Here is a 6,000-nt window from a genome sequence, read left to right as displayed (position 1 = left end):
CGTACTTTAAGATATTCTTGACCGCTGTCCAGTGTTCCTTGTCGGGATTACTTTGGTACCTACCTACCAAAATTACGACAAGGTTTACATCAGGTCTGGTACACAGCATGGCATACATAATAGATCCTATGGCTGAAGCATAAGGGATGACACTCATCTCTTCTTTATCTTTTGCCGTGGTCGGGCATTGAGCCGAGCTCAATCTCACACCTTGCAGTATAGGCAAGAACCCTTTCTTGGACTGATCCATTTTGAACTTCTTCAAAATCTTATCAAGGTATGTGCTTTGTGAAAGACCTATGAGGCGTCTCGATCTATCCCTATAGATCTTGATGCCTAATATGTAAGCAGCTTCTCCAAGGTCCTTCATTGAAAAACACTTATTCAAGTAGGCCTTAATGCTGTCCAAGAATTCTATATCATTTCCCATCAAAAGTATGTCATCTACATATAATATGAGAAATGCTACAGAGCTCCCACTCACTTTCTTGTAAACGCAGGCTTCTCCATAAGTCTGCATAAACCCAAACGCTTTGATCATCTCATCAAAGCGAATGTTCCAACTCCGAGATGCTTGCACCAGCCCATAAATGGATTGCTGGAGCTTGCACACTTTGTTAGCATTCTTAGGATCGACAAAACCTTCCAGCTGCATCATATACAGCTCTTCCTTAAGATAATCGTTAAGGAATGCCGTTTTGACGTCCATCTGCCATATCTCATAATCATAGTATGCGGCAATTGCTAACATGATTCGGATGGACTGAAGCTTCGCTACGGGAGAGAAAGTCTCATCGTAGTCAATCCCTTGAACTTGCCGATAACCCTTAGCGACAAGTCGAGCTTTATAGATGGTGACATTACCATCCGCGTCCGTCTTCTTCTTAAAGATCCATTTGTTTTCTATCGCTCGCCGATCATTGGGCAAGTCAGTCAAAGTCCATACTTTGTTTTCATACATGGATTCTATCTCGGATTGCATGGCTTCTAGCCATTTGTTGGAATCTGGGCCCGCCATCGCTTATTCATAGTTTGAAGGTTCACCGTTATCTAACAACATGATTTCCAGGACAGGGTTGCCATACCACTCTGGTGTGGAACATGTCCTTGTGGACCTACGAAGTTCAGTAGCAACTTGATCAGAAGTACCTTGATCATCATCATTAATTTCCTCTCCAGTCGGTGTAGGCACCACAGGAACGTTTTCCTGAGCTGCACTACTTTCCGGTTCAAGAGGTAGTACTTCATCGAGTTCTACTTTCCTCCCACTTACTCCTTTCGAGAGAAACTCTTTTTCCAGAAAGGATCCGTTCTTGGCAACAAAGATCTTGCCCTCGGATCTTAAGTAGAAGGTATACCCAATGGTTTCCTTAGCGTATCCTATGAAGACGCATTTTTCCGACTTGGGTTCGAGCTTTTCAGGTTGAAGTTTCTTGACATAAGCATCGCATCCCTAAACTTTTAGAAACGACAGCTTAGGTTTCTTCCCAAACCATAATTCATACTGTGTTGTCTCAACGGATTTAGATGGTGCCCTATTTAAAGTGAATGTAGCTGTCTCTAGAGCGTATCCCCAATGATAGCAGTAAATTGGTAAGAGACATCATAGATCGCACCATATCCAATAGAGTGTGATTACGACGTTCGGACACACCGTTACGCTGAGGTGTTCCAGGCGGCGTGAGTTGTGAAACGATTCCACATTTTCTTAAGTGTACCAAATTCGTGACTTAAATATTCTCCTCCACGATCCGATCGCAAGAATTTTATCTTTCGGTCACGTTGATTCTCTACTTCATTCTGAAATTCCTTGAACTTTTCAAAGGTCTCAGACTTGTGTTTCATCAAGTAGACATACCCATATCTACTCCAGTCATCAGTGAGAGTGAGAACATAACGATATCCTCCGCGAGCCTCAACGCTCATTGGACCACACACATCAGTATGTATGATTTCCAATAAGTTGGTTGCTCGTTCCATTGTTCCGGAGAACGGGGTCTTGGTCATTTTTCCCATGAGGCATGGTTCGCATGTGTCAAATGATTCATAATCTAGAGACTCTAAAAGTCCATCAGCATGGAGCTTCTTCATGCGCTTGACACCAATGTGACCAAGGCGGCAGTGCCACAAGTATGTGGGACTATCGTTATCAACTTTACATCTTTTGGTATTCACACTATGAATATGTGTAACATTACGTTCGAGATTCATTAAGAATAAACCATTGACCATCGGGGCATGACCATAAAACATATCTCTCATATAAATAGAACAACCATTATTCTCGGATTTAAATGAGTAGCCATCTCGTATCAAACGAGATCCAGATACAATGTTCATGCTCAAACTTGGCACTAAATAAAAATTATTGAGGTTTAAAACTAATCCCGTAGGTAAATGTAGAGGTAGCGTGCCGACGGTGATCACATCGACCTTGGAACCATTCCCGACGCGCATCGTCACCTCGTCCTTCGCCAGTCTCCGCTTATTCCGCAGCTCCTGCTGTGAGTTACATATGTGAGCGACGGCACCGGTATCAAATACCCAGGAGTTACTACGAGTACTGGTAAGGTACACATCAATTACATGTATATCAAATATACCTTTAGTGTTGCCGGCCTTCTTGCCCGCTAAGTATTTGGGGCAGTTCCGCTTCCAGTGACCCTTCCCTTTGCAATAAAAGCACTCAGTCTCAGGCTTGGGTCCATTCTTTGACTTCTTCCCGGCAACTGGCTTACCGGGCGTGGCAACATCTTTGCCGTCCTTCTTGAAGTTCTTCTTACCCTTGCCCTTCTTGAACTTAGTGGTCTTATTGACCATCAACACTTGATGTTCTTTCTTGATTTCAACCTCTGCTGACTTCAGCATTGAAAATACTTCAGGAATGGTCTTCGCCATCCCCTGCATATTGTAGTTCAACACAAAGCTCTTGTAGCTCGGTGGGAGCGACTGAAGGATTCTGTCAATGACCGCCTCGTCCGGGAGGTTGATCTCCAGCTGGGACAGGCGGTTGTGCAACCCAGACATTTTGAGTATGTGCTCACTGACAGAACTGTTTTCCTCCATCTTACAACTATAGAACTTGTCGGAGACTTCATATCTCTCGACCCAGGCATGAGCTTGGAAAACCATTTTCAGCTCCTCGAACATCTCATATGCTCCGTGTTTCTCAAAACGCTTTTGGAGTCCCGGTTCTAAGCTGTAAAGCATGCCGCACTGAACGAGGGAGTAATCATCAGCACGTGACTTCCAAGCATTCATAACGTCTTGGTTCTCTGGGATGGGTGCTTCACCTAGCGGTTCATCTAGGACATATGCTTTCTTGGCTGCTATGAGGATGATCCTCAGGTTTCGGACCCAGTCCGAATAGTTGCTGCCATCATCTTTCAGCTTGGTTTTCTCTAGGAACGCGTTGAAGTTCATGTTGACATGAGCGTTGGCCATTTGATCTACAAGACATATTTTGCAAAAGTTTTAGACTAAGTTCATGATAATTAAGTTCATCTAATCAAATTATTTAATGAACTCCCACTCAGATTAGACATCCCTCTAGTCATCTAAGTGTTACACGATCCGAGTCGACTAGGCCGTGTCCGATCATCACGTGAGACGGACTAGTCATCATCGGTGAACATCTCCATGTTGATCGTATCTTCCATACGACTCATGTTCGACCTTTCGGTCTCTATGTTCCGAGGCCATGTCTGTACATGCTAGGCTCGTCAAGTTAACCCTAAGTGTTCTGCATGTGTAAATCGGTCTTACACCCGTTGTATGTGAACGTAAGGATCTATCACACCCGATCATCACGTGGTGCTTCGAAACGACGAACTTTAGCAACGGTGCACAGTTAGGGGGAACACTTTCTTGAAATTATTATAAGGGATCATCTTATTTATTACCGCCGTTCTAAGTAAACAAGATGCATAAAACATAATAAACATCACATGCAATTATATAGTAGTGACATGATATGGCCAATATCATATAGCTCCTTCGATCTCCATCTTCGGGGCTCCATGATCATCTTCGTCACCGGCATGACACCATGATCTCCATCATTGTGTCTTCATGAAGTTGTCATGCCAACGACTACTTCTACTTCTATGGCTAACGCGTTTAGCAATAAAGTAAAGTAATTTACATGGCGTTCTTCAATGACACGCAGGTCATACAAAAATAAAGAGAACTCCTATGGCTCCTGTCGGTTGTCATACTCATCGACATGCAAGTCGTGATTCCTATTACAAGAACATGATCTCATACATCATAATATATATCATTCATCATTCATCACAACTTCTGGCCATATCACATCACATGACAATTGCTGCAAAAACAAGTTAGACGTCCTCTAATTGTTGTTGCATCTTTTACGTGGCTGCAATTGGGTTCTAGCAAGAACGTTTTCTTACCAACGAATAACCACAACGTGATTTTTTGTCAACTTCTATTTACCCTTCATAAGGACCCTTTTCATCTAATCCGCTCCAACTAAAGTAGGAGAGACAGACACCCGCTAGCCACCTTATGCAACTAGTGCATGTCAGTCGGTGGAACATGTATCACGTAAGCGTACGTGTAAGGTCGGTCCGGGCCGCTTCATCCCACAATACCGCTGGAGCAAGAAAATACTAGTAGCAGCAAGCAAGTTGACAAGATCTACGCCCACAACAAAATTGTGTTCTACTCGTGCAATAGAGAACTACGCATAGACCTAGCTCATGATGCCACTGTTGGGGAACGTTGCAGAAAATAAAAAAAATTCTACGGTTTCACCAAGATCCATCTATGAGTTCATCTAAGCAACGAGTCATGGGAGAGATGCATCTATATACCACTTTGTAGATCGCGAGCAGAAGCATTCAAAAGAACGGGGTTAAAGTAGTCGTTCTCGTCGTGATCCTATCACCGGAGATCCTAGCGCCGAACGGATGGCACCTCCGTGTTCAACACACGTACGGTCAGCATGACGTCTCCTCCGTCTTGATCTAGCAAGGGGAAGGAGAGGTTGATGAAGATCCAGCAGCACGACGGTGTGGCGGTGGATGCAGCAGAACTCCGGCAAGGCTTCGCCAAGCTGCTGCGGGTGGAGGACGAGGTGTAGCAGGGGGAGGGAGGCACCAAGACTTGGGTGAGGCTGCCCTCCCCCCTGCCCTCCTTTATATAGGCCCCCAGGGGGGGCGCCAGCCCTGGGAGATGCAATCTCCCAAGGGGGCGGCGGCCATGGGGTGGAGTGCGCCCCAAGGCAAGTGGTGCGCCCCCCCCCCCCCACCTAGGGTTTCCAACCCTAGGCGCAGGGGGGGCCAAAGGGGGGCGCACCAGCCCACTAGGGGCTGGTTCCCCTCCTACTTCAGCCCACGGGGCCCTCCGGGATAGGTGGCCCCACCCGGTGGACCCCCGGGACCCTTCCGGTGGTCCCGGTACAATACTGGGTGACCCCGAAACTTTCCTGATGGCCGAAACAGCACTTTCTATATAGTTTTCTTTACCTCCAGACCATTCCGGAACTCCTCGTGACGTCCGGGATCTCATCCGGGACTCCGAACAACATTCAGTTTGCTGCATACTCATATTCATACAACCCTAGCGTCACCGAACCTTAAGTGTGTAGACCCTACGGGTTCGGGAGACATGTAGACATGACCGAGACGGCTCTCCGGTCAATAACCAACAGCGGGATCTGGATACCCATGTTGGATCCCACATACTCCTCGATGATCTCATCGGATGAACCACGATGTCGAGGATTCAAGCAACCCCGTATACTATTCCCTTTGTCAGACGGTATGTTACTTGCCCGAGACTCGATCGTCGGTATCCCAATACCTCATTCAGTCTCGTTACCGGGAAGTCACTTTACTCGTACCGTAATGCATGATCCCGTGACTAGACACTTGGTCACTTTGAGCTCATTATGATGTTGCACTACCGAGTGGGCCCAGTGATACCTCTCCGTAACACGGAGTGACAAATCCCAGTCTCGATCCGTGTCAACCC

The sequence above is a fragment of the Triticum aestivum genome, chromosome 7B (genome assembly GCF_018294505.1).
Source record: "Triticum aestivum cultivar Chinese Spring chromosome 7B, IWGSC CS RefSeq v2.1, whole genome shotgun sequence".
Taxonomy (NCBI): domain Eukaryota; kingdom Viridiplantae; phylum Streptophyta; class Magnoliopsida; order Poales; family Poaceae; genus Triticum; species Triticum aestivum.
The sequence above is the reverse complement of the archived record's forward strand: the minus strand, read 5'-3'. Positions refer to the sequence as shown.